The sequence below is a fragment of the Bactrocera oleae genome, chromosome 3, assembly GCF_042242935.1.
Source record: "Bactrocera oleae isolate idBacOlea1 chromosome 3, idBacOlea1, whole genome shotgun sequence".
Lineage (NCBI taxonomy): Eukaryota > Metazoa > Arthropoda > Insecta > Diptera > Tephritidae > Bactrocera > Bactrocera oleae.
The window spans coordinates 13,175,160-13,189,457 of record NC_091537.1 but is presented as its reverse complement, the minus strand read 5'-3'; the positions used below and the strand labels follow the sequence as shown (position 1 = coordinate 13,189,457).

General features: G+C 36.2%; 1 protein-coding gene across 1 annotated transcript in view; it reads right to left on the bottom strand.

Annotated features, from left to right (window-relative positions):
- kek2 (kekkon 2) overlaps positions 1–10,784 on the bottom strand; it is a 46,101-nt gene extending 35,317 nt beyond the window's left edge. The window contains exon 1 of the mRNA XM_070107527.1: positions 10,723–10,784. The gene's annotated coding sequence lies outside the window, so the exon portion shown is untranslated. The remainder of the gene's footprint in view (positions 1–10,722) is intronic.
- Between the last annotated feature and the right edge of the window lie 3,514 nt (positions 10,785–14,298).

Here is a 14,298-nt window from a genome sequence, read left to right as displayed (position 1 = left end):
ATGACGCCATAATGGCTACAGCAAAATGCCGTAACATAGCGGACGCAACACTGAAGCTGTTTGGAAAAGCGCTAGACGAATGAAAACTAGAAGAATAAAAAAGCAAACCGCTTACACTTGATTTGCTGCCTTGAAGTTTTTGAAGATTTGGAATTTCTCCAGAGAACGCCGCCTTCAAGTCAAGATGGCAACGTACAAAATTGTGGAAAAAGTAAAGCATGAAAATACTTGCAACAACACAGTGGCATAGAAGCAAGCATTGCTTGATTACACAAACTTCAAAACGCGCGGCTTGAAGAAATATGAGTTGGCCAGCAGCAGAGTAGGGTAAGGCATAAAGCTGCCGAGACGTGACGATTTGCGTTGCAATTCGCACTAGCTGCAAGCACACAAGGGAACCGTTCGGCAGCAGAGTGAGGCTATGAAATTACGCGTTAAGCTGTGTGTGGCTGTCGCTTCACAAGCAATCATTACAATCACTAATGCTGAAATCTAAGGTAAATGGCATACTTTAAAGTGAAATCAACAAACCAGCATCATTTTAAATGTGCAAACGAGTGAGTGCGTTGAAAATCCCCAACTCCCACAATTGCTTAACCCAAATATACCTAATAAATGCGCACACTTGAAGCGAATTATTTGCTGGCATACCGAAAATTGCTCATTCAAAATGCCAGCTGCCATCAGCATTGCAATGTTGGCGTTTTATGACTCTTGTCGGCAGCACGACAATAATCGGCTAACGAACGGCAGCAACGACAAAACGTAATTTGCCAAATTTCACCGCAAAAATTGCGCAATTCATGCCTGCTGAAGCACTCGGGCGGCACAAACACAGGCAAATAGCATCAAAGCGGAAAGCACAGGCAATCGCAGTGGACCGTTAGCATATTTGCTGATGTTTTTTTTTTTGGTTTTTTTCTTTTCAACAAACGTTGACATGAATATGAAGTTGTTTGGAAATTATGCGCAGATTCCGCTGCGTCAGCATTTAGGCGCCGCAGTTTTAAAGCGCCAGGGCCAGCTATTTATTTTAATGCAGAGTAAAAAAAATAACAACATTTAAATAAAATGTTTATGCGTTTAAGAGTTTATGCGTTAATGCGCTTATGAGTACTAATCTCATTCGGCGCGGCGTATACGTTACCTAGACGACTGTGACTGTGGTGTGTAGTGCTGTTTATTGTGCTGCTGTACTAAAGGCAGTTGTTGTGATTTTTATGTATTCCAGAGTTATGTTCATATGCTGCACTGACAGCTGTGTCTCTGCTTGGAGTTGCCAAGTGCTTTCAGTCGTGTTTTGTATGGGGGCTGTGAAATACACAGTTCAAAATAATATTCTGGGTTTTAGACACAGAGCAAAAATACCAGATTTTAAAAATGATAAATAATTATTTTTCGAACTTTTCTTGGACTACTCAACAAGTTCTTGAATTTCGAAAACGCAGCAGACAGAAAAAATTTAACGCTTATACAATGCAACTTTTCCGACGAAAATTCCTTACTATATAAAATTAGTGCACTCACTGAGCTCACAAGCGCTTTCAACATTTCCAAAAACTACTTGCTGTGGAGCACGCTATCTGCTGAGTTTCCATGTTTATAATGTAAGCTATTTCTTATTTAAGTATTTTGAATCGCCTAATAACTCGATGTGAGCATAAAAATTGTTGCTCAGAATATTGTGGTAACTGATACAAAAATAAAGAAAACTGGGGCACACAAATCCGCATTGATGCACATAGCTCTTGGCATAACTAAAACGAGACAGCTCTTAAATCCTGCTCAAAACACAAAATGCTGACACCACATACACATGCCGCTAATGTCCAGTCTTGTGTGTAAATATGTCCACGCCTTAATGCTTCTATATTTTGATTGTGAGCAAGCGTTTAAGTCGCCTATAAATAGGCTAATAGATTCAGAAATGTTCTTACACTCAAACAATATCAAGGCATTGTGCTTTTCTTAATGCCAATGCACGAAGAGTGCTCGAGTGCTCTTCAAATCAAACTAAGCTAACAAAAGATTTTAAAAGAGTCTGAAAACACCTACAACAACAATCATGGAAGGCAAACAATAAGCACATGCATTACTTAGTTGACGCTTTTGATTTGTACTTATTGTGTTGGAGAAGCACTGATTTGCAATTGTTGTTGTTGCTTTTGATGTTTACTTGCAATTAAACAAAGCGTTATGGTGCATTGTTAGCAGCCAGTGTTGCTATAGTACACATATATGAGAAATATATACATGCATAGACACCTACTACATACACTATTTATTGTCTTATAGCCAAAGAATAAGGTCTAAAGGAATGCCTGGTGTACTTAGAGTGTATTTGGTATATGTAAGTTTACATATGCTCAAATTTTTCCAACAGGGTCGCTATATAAGTCATTACTCTACACTGTATATATACATATATGTGTGCATGTGCGTGTGAGTGCTCACTCATTTATTTTATTCGACAACAAAGAGTGAACAACTGTAAATTGCACTTGAAACTGCTAAAGCAGCTCAACATTTCACACACTGTCACAATTAGTAAGGCGCATGCGATGCAGTCACACACCAGCACAAGCTACTGGCACAAAAGATACTGCCGAGACATGGCATTCGAAGGCGAATACACGTCCTGTGGAAGACCATTGTTTAGCCGAAAAGCACATTTGACATATTTCTCACATGCACTCTTGCACAATCTGCTGGCTGTCAATGTGTAATGGTAAGGCCAAGCGTTGCCTGACAATGACACTGAGCGTTCGCTTAGTTCGCTACTTGTTAGAGTGTTGCAAGTTAAATGTTGTATGAAAGTGTTGTTGAAAGCAGCTAAATAATGAAGGCGGCAGTGTTTGTGTGGGCCGTTGGAAATTGTCAAAGTGCACTTAATGTGCTGGACACGTACAGCTGGCAGCAGCAGAGAGTGAAAGAGAGGCGGCAAGATTTCTAATTTTTATACATCTAGACGAAATTGCAAGTGTTGCAACAGAATTGTAGAAAAAGAACTAATTGATGTGAAATGTGAAAGCAATTTAAAGTAATCTTAACAATTGCTACATAAAAAAAATAAAAATTATACTAAACTTCAAAATTAAAAACAAACTTACCAGCGTTAAAAAAATAACAATAAACGCTAACTTCGTTTGCACCGAAGCTATAATATGCTTCACCAATAAAAAATAAAAAAATTTCACTACATAAATATGATTTTGATCGCTCGAATTGTATGTCAGCTATATGTTATAAAAACCCGATCTGTACAATTTCTTTGGAGATTATAGCCATGCTTTGGACTTTAATCTATGCCAAATTTCGTGATGATATCTTGTCAAATTAAAATTTTTTCCATACAAGGATTTGAGTTTTTTCGGTCAATTTGTGTGGCAACTATATGTGATTATAAACCGATCTCTACAATTTCTTCGGTGATCATGCAACTGTTTTAGGCAATAAGCCTTGGTAGATATCGTGAAGATATTTCGTCAAATAAGAAAGCTTTCCTTACAATCCCTTGATACCGAACGTCAGTTTGTATGACAGCTATATGCTATAGTGGTCCGATCTCGCAAAACTAAAGCACCAGTTAGCGTATACACAGACAGACAGACGGACATGGCTAAATCAAGTCAGCTCGTTACGCTGATTTTTTACCTATATATTTGATAGGGTATCCGACGTCTGCTTCTGGGTGTTACAAACTTCGTGGCAAACTTAAGATACCTTCTTCAGCGTATAAAAAATGACTTAGCTCAAACATTTTTTTACATAAATTGAACAGTTTATAGTTACTGCCAAAAGAAGTTCATAGAAAATTTGCATAAAATTCAATTATCTACGTTTTTTTCCGCTTCACAGCTCAAACGAAATTTGCGAAATTCAAGTCTTTTAGAAAACAACGCCCGCTGCCAACGAGATTGTTGCTCTAATTTTCCACAAAAGCAACTGGAAAGCTTCTAAGATTTAGTGTCGTACTCTTGACCACAAAACTTCGGTCGCTAAATAGCGCCTTAACCGACTAGTTTGCTTTGTTACACACTAAATGGAAAGAAATATGCGCAAAAGTTTCACCGCTTCTGGGTAAACAACTCCCACGATGTTTTTCGCTGCCGCAGCTCGCCAGCATTTATAATGCAAATTATTGCAACAACGCATACAACAACAGCAACAACCTCAGCAACAGCAGCAACACCAAAACGTATATATAAAAATAGGAGCATAATAAAAGTTAAAGAAAAGAAAGAAAACTTGCGCGCAACACCAGCAAAGAATGAAGCAAAAATGCGACAAAGTTTTAATTGACCCGCCAACTTGCGGAGCGCACATATACCGCTTCAGCGCTGTTAACGTTTCCTTGCCGTTGTCGCAACTTCCCGACAAAACATTTGCTAACACACAGTTTTAAGGCGACTGAAGCTGGCGTAAAGCACGACAATGCATGTTGCAGCCAGCTTTTGTCAGCGCCAAGTTAAGCCAGTCGCTGCATACCATTTGCTGGCGCATAGTTGCTTGGCTGCAATAAAATACGCTGCATTAACGCAGATAACGCACCAACGTAAGTATGAGAATAATAATAATGAAGCTGCACATAATAGACTAACAACATCTCGAAAAGTTGCAGTTACAAAGTTGCAAATGACAGCAAATGGCAGCGCCGTCGGCAGCACATAGACAAAATTTGACATGTTGCACAGTGGCGCAAAGCACCAATGTTGCTTGCATAAAAAGTGTCAGTGCTTAATGGATCCTTCGCTAATGTTAATTTTTAGTTTGTAATTATTTTCTAGCACTCTTTCGTTAAGCAATTGAGCTTCTGAATTTGAATTTAAGATTATAGTGTCTTTTTAAAATCATACCACACCTCATACTACACATACATATGTTTATTTATGTTTATATTATATTATATGTATATTATCTAAACTACAATTTGGGTTCAAAAATTTACCGGATTAGTGCCAGCAACCATTATCATTATGCTATTAAATTCCTATCTGCATCATATAGCCATCTTGATAAATATTCAAAGTTTCTCTTAAATCATATTTATCATAGACTTACCGACTAATGTCCGGTTCTCACTATGTCAAATTCAATGATTAATTGACAATTGTACGATTTTGCTGATTAAGCCAAGAAATATTACAGAAATGGCGACGAACATTGACAATTTCAACTGTGTTAACATTTGACATATTTGACAAGCAGAAAAAATGCTTGTCACAGAAATCATACAAAATAAGAAAAATATTTAACTTCGGCATCACTGACGCTACAATGCCTTTCACAGGTGCATTTTATATTGCGTAAACAAGTATAAAAAGATATTTATCTTGATTTGGGTTAGAAAGTGAATATGGCAGCTATATGCTATAGTCCGGTTTAAAAAATTATTTTGGAGATTATAAAGATACTTGAGGCAATAATTCATGCCAAATTTCGTGACGATACTTTGTCAAACAAAAAAGTTTTTTTATACAAAGACTTGAGTTCGACCGATCAGTTTGTATGCCGGCTATATGTTATAGTTGTCCGATCTAAACAACTTCTTCGAGAAATGTACCAGTTTCTTGAATTATTGTTTATGCTAAATTTCGTAACAGGAATTTATCAAATAACAATCTTTTCCATACAAGGACGTGATTTCGATCGTTCAGTTTGTATGGCAGCTATATGTTATAATGATCCGATATGAGGAGTTCCGACAAATAAGCAGAATATTGGTCCGAAAAGGACGTGTGCAAAATTTGAATTCGATATCTCGAAAACTAAGGGACTAGTTTGCGTATGCACAGACGGACCAACGGACCGACAGATGGGCATGGCTTAAACGACTCAGCACGTCACGCTGATCATTTATAAATACACTTTATGGGGTCTGAGACGTTTCCTTCTGGGTGTTACAAACTTCGTGTAAAACTTAATGTACCCATTGTCATAAAGTTTGACATAATGACGGAAACTCAATAATGGAAAAACATTGTAGTGAATATAGGTATAAGAGATGGATAGCACGTTGCAGTTAAAATATGCAATTCCTTCGCACTGTTCTACAGTTTTCAAAACACGATTTTCTAAAAAAAATCCAGTATTATGACGCGACTCTGACAAGTAGTACATCACATTCATACTTATGTAGTGCTAATACGAGTATCTTTCCTTATTGTTTCGCAGCATTTGTTCTCGATAGGTCGTAGTACCCCAGTGAAGCCCTAGTAATAATATAAAAGACATTTACTTCTTATTTCGCTTCCGTCCACACACTGTGCCTCACCAACACCGCCGTACTGCAAACAATGTGTTTAACAAGATGGCTCATTATTTGCGGCAGCTTGTCCTGCCACGGCGTGTGTGCAGCAGCTGCCTTGCAAGCGTTATCAGTCACTCAGATTTCTTGTCATCTTTGCTTAGCTCGGCACTATGCCGCGACGAAGAGTTTTTTTTTTTTGTGAGAAAAGCTGTCTTTGCACGCAAATGTACGTTTAATGAGGAATTTTAATGCGCCAATTCATGCGGTTACAACTTGAACAGAAGAATTAATCTCTCTCCGCTGGCTATGAGCAAATAGATGAACTGAGAGGCTGGTGTAAACTAGCGTATAAAGAAAATTGATGGCAACTCAAAAATGTGGAATGCACCAAACTACGCCGGCGCTACTTAATGACTGTGCTTAAGTACTTAAGTGCTTATGGAGACGGCAAAAAGAAACTTCCGTTTTCGTTTTCTATTTGGAAATGACGTGTCTTTAGATTTTGTATGTGTACGTGTGTATTGTTCTAAAGAGCAAAATTTTACTAATTTTTGTACGAGAAATAATTAACTGTAAAATTTGGTGATTGGTGTTTTTCTTTTATCTTAAAATATTAGGAATTAGTTACTTTTGTATCGTTAACACAAAAATATAAACAAACAAAAAATATTTATCCATCAATTATTTTTTGTTTCTTTTTGGTAGATTTTTCGTGAGCGAACTTTACAATTAGCGCTGTCCACCTCAGCGCTCATGAAGCTATACAATTAGCGCACTATTGACTTAAGCGCGAGTCACTGTCAAAGCTTATTAAATAAACGCATGTCACTAATGAAGCAAATAATATTAGTTGCAGCCTCTTGAAGGACAGCTTTCCAAAAATTTCATTTTAGGCATGAATGTGCTGCTTTGGCGCGAACGATAAGACATGTTGAGCTGTTGTATTTTGCTCAAAAAGTCGCTAATGAAATCAGCCGTTGCACTTTATTAGCCCATCAAGTCGAATCAATTTTACAGAGGTAGTCTGCTTATTTGTATAGCATTTACTTCGTTCGCGAATGGCCGTTCGAAAGTCAGCGAGGGTAGACAGTGAAAGCATAGCACTAATTATATGACGCCAACTGTCCGCAAAAGTTTATTTCAATGCAGCTAATTGAATTGCTATTTTGAATTTGAGGAAATGATTGCATTAGTTTTAGCACGTGGATTATTTAATTGATGCTGATATGTGAGGAAAATGTTCGCCATTTTAGCCAAAAGGCAGAAGCGATATAAAATTTTCAGCAAACTTTTTATTAATAATATTTTATGGAGAATCAAAAAAAAGTATTTGTTAATGAAATACTAAGATAAAAATTCCTACAAATTTAATGTATTTGGAATAGTAGTAAATAACATTTTTTATTTATTTTAAATATATGCGGTTAAGTTAATCTGGTATTAAAAAAAAATGCAGTTTTTGCTTAAAGTATACTTTTATACCAGTTCAGAAGCCTTTGAAGATAGCAAAAAATGAAAGAAATTCAAAATAAGTAGAAGCTTATTGGAAATCAAACACAAAATAACAAAAATGAAAAGAAAAATAATCGACGGGCGATCTGTGGTCTGGTAGAGCATGGGAGCGGCGTGGTTCAATTTTCAAGTGTTAAAAACGGTTTAGCGCGATTTCTAGCAATACTTCGATTCCTCTAGTAAAAAGTTATTTAATAAAGTTATAACTAATGAAACGATCTACAATTGTATTGACACCTTTTTCACATAACCACAAAATTTATGTGAAAAATTCAAATATACAAGTTATGGCGTTCTTTATTTTTTCGTTCAAAAAAAAAATTCTTTCACGAAATTTAGTGTTAACTTACTACCTTATTATGTCTCTAGCACACTATATTTCTTATATAAAATATTAAAAACGAAATTTTATTTTGATTTAAAATCGAAAAAAACACCTAATTTTCAATCCAAAAATATTCTCACGTAAAATTTTAAATATATTTTATTATCATTATAAAATTATATATAAACGAAAAAATAAGCTGAAGTTCTGTTTTAAATTCAATGTTGATTCGATTTTCAATAATTGATTTGTAGAATCCAAACTTCAAGACGACTGCATTCAAAATGTATACGAATTCAAAGAAAGTGTTCGAAATTCAACGAATTTTTGTACAACCATCAACGTTTGCATTTGCCGTCGGGAACTAACATACGAGCGCATAGTTTTTAATATAAGAAGTAGATTTGATGTTTGTTTCAATCTCTACTTTCTGATGGCAGGAATAATCGAATATAGGAAGAATCGCTATATGCTAAGCGTCCAGTTATTATTAACTAAAGAGAGCTCAACGCCACTTCAGGCTTTAATAAAATATTTTCTGAGTTGGTTAATACTAAATTATATACTTATTATCCTCTCTAGTTGCCAGTTTACTTGCGATGGTTTAAGCAAGATTTTCTCTTTAGTATAAAGCAAGCGATTTCTATGTTCTCCGCCACTTTAGATCTATAAGTTTAAAGCCTTCAAAAAACAAATTCAACTCTAATCTCATTAAAATGCCAGACACAACACATTTACAAAAAACTTCGCAAACTAACTATTTGCACTTTAATTATAAGTCTTGTTTGCAATTTACAAAACCACACTGAATCTTGATTAAAGTTTTGCGCTATTGATACTCTCGCCACACCAAAGTACTACACATCTATTTAACCTGTTAGACAACAGCTTTAACAAACCGCAATAAATTTATAAAACTCTCACAATTCGGGCATATGTTTGCTTGTTTTCTAAAGTGTACGCATTCGAAATGCGAAAAGCAATAAAAAGTTAAACAGTTTTTGCTATTCTTCTACTTCTGCTTCTGTTTCTTGTTTCTGGTTTCTCTTCTAAATGACACGCTTAAAGCATTGTAAACTGATAGCAAACACGAGTGTTGGCCAAAAGTGTCTCGATTTCAGCATACGCACTCGGACTAAAGCGTACCTAAACCTGCAACATGCTTAATTGCATTAGTGTTGTCCGGCCACGCTGTCTGCAACACACTCACAAACAAAGAGTTTAGCGACCGACGTGCGCGCACGGCAATCGGCGAGCATTTTATCATTAAAAAGTTGCAAAGTCAATTTAAAAAAGTTTCAAAAAATTTTCACATGTAAAAATGAGTGGATTGCACTAACAATACGCATTTTTGGAGATCGCAGATATTTGTATGGCGTTGTGCTTGAGTGTAACTGTTCTACGTTCTGACTAGTTACTTGTACTCGTGCATGCTTGTTGCGGTATCATTGGCATGTTTGAACTTTGATCTAAAGTTTTGTTTGCTCTCGTAGTTCCCGAAGTAAAATGCAAACGTTGAAAGTTACACAAAAAAAACAATATTTATAGTTATTGAATAAAACATGTTTTAAATTTCGAACACTTTTTTGTGAATTCGTATCTATTTTGAAATCATACCGTTTTGGTGTTAGGTCACACACCACATATTGAAAATCGAATCTAAATTCGATTTAGAACAAAACTTCAACTTATTGGTTTGAACACAATTTTATAATAATAATAAAATATACTATATATAAAAAATTTTCATATATTAATGCGTTCATTGTAGCGCTTATCTGATATTTGTATAGCTTGTGAAATTATGTATAAAACAGTTTGAGAACTTGTGTGATAGTACAGTTTATTGCTATACAGCTAACTGTTTTTGTACATACAGCTATATTGATATTTTTACAATTTAGTAGAGTCAAGGTTGGTGGACTATATATTTTGCATAGAAATTTTGAGGGCCAAGAATTTTATATTAAACTATTTAAACTATCTCCGAAAATATCGGAGCACTATAGCATACAGCTGCCATAAAAACAAAATGATAAAAATCAAATTCTTTTAAGAAAGCTTTTGTATATGTGAAGGGTATTATAGCTTCGGTGCAACCGTCTTGCTTTTGTTTGAGACAATGCCTTAAGGAAGTTTTATCACGAATGAGTAGTATATGTATTTTTATTTATATACAATAATTTTTGCTTATCGAAAAAACGCTCGGCGATTTTTTATCGCTTGCGGCCGAAGTCGTTTGTTTGGTACTGGAACAAAATACAGTTCCTTTGCAATAGTAGTGCGGGGCTTTAAAAATTATGCTACCGTGGATTGCAGACCAGAATCGCTAATCAAAATAAAAAATGTACAGTGGCTTTCAAACTTTGTGGTTGGAGAAAACTGTCTTTAGCTGTCTTAAGCATATATTTGCACATCTAATAAATTTAAATTAATGTACAGCTGACCGTAAGACTTTGCATTCATTCAAAGATTTTAAGATTGCAAAAATTTCCATTGCCGTAAGCACGCGCTTTGTTTATGGCGGTTTGATTACAAATTAGCGGCATTAATTAAAAATCCCACAAGGAAGTAAACAGCACTAAATTACAAGGTTGCGCAGCGGCAGTGCGACGACGTTTTAGCATAAACTTACCTTTTTCTCAACACCGTGGCGTGCGAAGATTTGGGTTGTGACAACAAGTCAACTGTAAATCTGCAAAGAAATAAGCAGGCACAATTTATTAGCTTTTGCTGTGATCACATTTTCAATTAAGAAACTTTTTGACAATTGTTTGAATAAATAAATAAATAAAAAGAGTAAAGAAAAATGTGGAAAAAAAACTTTAAATACCTAAAGTCATAAATAACCCGGGGTTATTATCATGTGGCAACCTAAATTGTTTTCCACTATAACTGAGCAGCTTAAGTGGTGTACAGGGTATAGAATACCTTTGGGAATGTTACGTTACTTTTAAGATTTTTTCATGTTTTATGCTTTGCGTTTTTATTTTCGCTGGTTTTTGTTGTTTTTGTGATAATGCCATTTTACTTTAAACCGCAAAACCGCCGCTCTCCCGCTCAAATGTCACAGCTCTATTAGAGCGCTTTTCATGACTTCAAAGATTTGGCCATTTTTGTAATATCGCTCTTTTGCTCCTTCCCTCTTAAACATTTTTGGCCAAAATAGAAATGGCAAAAGTTGCGTTTAAATGTTAGTCATGTTTCTGTTTTGCCATTTCTAAGCCGCATAAATCACACTGTCAGCCCGCTTACAGCCTCAAAAGGCACCACAATAACACACACACACATACATACATACACCGTTACACATACTCACACAAATACAGGCAGCTTTAACGTTTAGGTGTTGTATATGGGCTGCGCAGTCAAGCACTACGTAACAAAGTGGAACCGGTGTTGTTGGTGGCGCTACACAAATCCATTTCACCTGTCAGATTAGAGCTAGCGCTTGGCTCTAGCAAAAAAGCCAAAGTACGAGTATTCACAAACGAAGAAATAAATACTACAACAACTTACAGCCATTTATGGTAGATGTATTGTTGCTGCTATTTTTCCAACTCACTAAACGCTCACCGTGAATGAGTAGCTCGCCGTAGGAGCGAGAGAGGGGGAGCACACAAATTTTACTTGTTTACTGCTTGCCATTATTACGACGATTTGTTATTGTATTATGTTAATGCGAAACCACTCACACACCAGTGCAAACAAAGGCGCATACGTGTGTGTGTGTGTGTGTGTATGTCTCATGCAAATTCACTTACCATAAACATATGGCAGGAGTAAGGGGGCGGTGGCAGCAAGTAAACAAACAAAATGAAATATTTTACCACAACAATTAAGGCGCATAGCAATGAATCAAGAGTGAAAACAAGCAGCGGCAACAACAATGCGGCGGTCGGAATATGGAGATTGCATAACGGCAACAATAGCAACAAAATGCATACAAAAGCCGGAAACCGTAGAAGCACAAATTTCCAGAAAATGGCCGGAAAGTTTTCGGTCATAAGCAGATTTCGCACGCACACACACATACTTAAATAATAGCAAAGAGCACATAGACACACACACACACACGGACTCACATATACATATGTATATGTTACAAGCAAGTAAAAGTTTGCTGTTTTTATTCCCACTGCAGCAGGACTTACGAGCAGGAACTTTGAGCACTCATTGCTCTACTCAAGTGTGCTCACCTCACCCGCAGGAAATGAGCAAAATAAATAATAAAATTGCTTATTTAAATAAAATCACGCACGCGAGACTTCTCTGCCCACTTACAGTTAAACAACAACAATGGCATAGAATTTGGTGTTTGTCTACTACAACACGCACTTGGGTCACTAAAAGCCTCCACAACAGCTGGGCTCACTTCACGTTCGCAGTCTGGTCTGACCGGCACGAATGTCGCAACTTAGAGTATTATTTATGTCTGCTTGCAGCGATGGAAAAATACTTGTAGCAAATACTTAATGAGCAGCTGTGACGTTTAGTTTGGCAAGCGTTTCGATAAAGGCATCAATATGCCGCTGTTGTTGCTTTCGAAAAAGGTTTTCACCGAAACTAGTATGTGTTTGGGTCATTTCAATACTTTTTACCAATAGATAATAAGCAGAAACTTAATCTAAAAAAAGGGCAGCGAAAACTTTTTAGAAAAACCAAATTTTTTAAAATAAAACTGATATTACAATTTAAAAAAAAATTGGTTTTCAGTTTCTTCACAACGTAAGTGAGGACTCTAAAATTAATGAAATGCATCATTAGTGGTCACGAGACGTGGCTTTATGAATATAACGTCGACAGTGTCTAACAATATAAGTGTCAGTGTCTAACAATCTAACAATCAAAGTGATGTGCATCGTTTTCTTTGATTATGCTATATTGTCCAACGGGTATTAAAGAATACTACTTGGTCCTTTTGAAGCATCTACGTGAAGCAATTTTTTATAAACGACCTGATATGTGTGCAGTAAATTCATGCATTGTTTCCTATCGATAAAGCAACGTCACATTTTTATATGATTGTGACCGACTTTTTGGCTAAACACGAAACGAGAGTTATCGCTCAGCCAGCGTATTAGTCAGCTGTGGTTCTCTTTTTCGAAATTTTATCTGTTTTTGAAACTAAAAAATCTACTACAGGGAACGCGCATGTTTGTGTTGGCTTAGGAGAAGCCTATTTTGAAGGCGACAATAAATATTTGTACATAAATACGTGGAAATATAATATTTTTTTTTTTTTGGTTATTCTGAATCAAACTCGATCAGATGTACAAAGTGCGTACCAAAGTAAACAGGACTTTAAAAAAAAAAGGACAGAACAAATTTTTTTATCGACAAAATCAATTAATTTTATTCAAAAAGTCTCCTTCTGCTATTTGATTGATACAGCTTTTTGCATGTCGAACGAGTGTTTTAGCTCGTTGCCCGGTATGGCCGCCAGTATGCCGATGCAAGCCTTTTGAATGACCTCCACGTCTGCATAACGCTTCCCTTTAATCGGCAAATGCATTTTTCCGAAAAGGTAGAAGTCGCACGGTGCCATATCAGGTGAATACGGGGAGTGGTTGATTGTTAAAATGTGATTTTTGATCAAATAATCGGCCACAAGCGTCGATCGATGCGGCCGATGTTTTAGAGATATTCAATTCTATTTCCATGAATTTCAATGATGATTTCGGCTGATTTTATATCACGCACAGTTTCGATGGAATTTTCGGTGATCACGGATTTTGGTTGGCCCACATGTTCATCGTCATTTATGTCCTCACGACCACTTTGAAAACGTTGAAACCACTCGTGCACTCTGCTACGGGATAGGCAATTATCGCCATAAACTTGTTTCATCAATTGAAACGTTTCGGTAAAAGTCTTACCAATTTAAAACAAAATTTAATGTTGGCTCTTTGTTCGAAGCTCATTTTCGCACCGATGACAAAAACATACTGACACTTAAAACGCAATAACTTCACTTCCAATAGATGAAATGTCATGCAATTTTTACTGGAAGTCGATAAAGGATAGCAGATTCTAACGCACTGGTCGACATATAGATGGCGCCACTAGAGTTTACTTTGTTATTTTTGCACCTTGTAGTATGTTGATAAACCATATATGTATGTATACGAGTATAGTTGCAGCGATATTTCGCAGCTAAATGTCTGTATAAGCTGGCTTTTTGTTATTTAACAGAAGATGGAACTTGGCA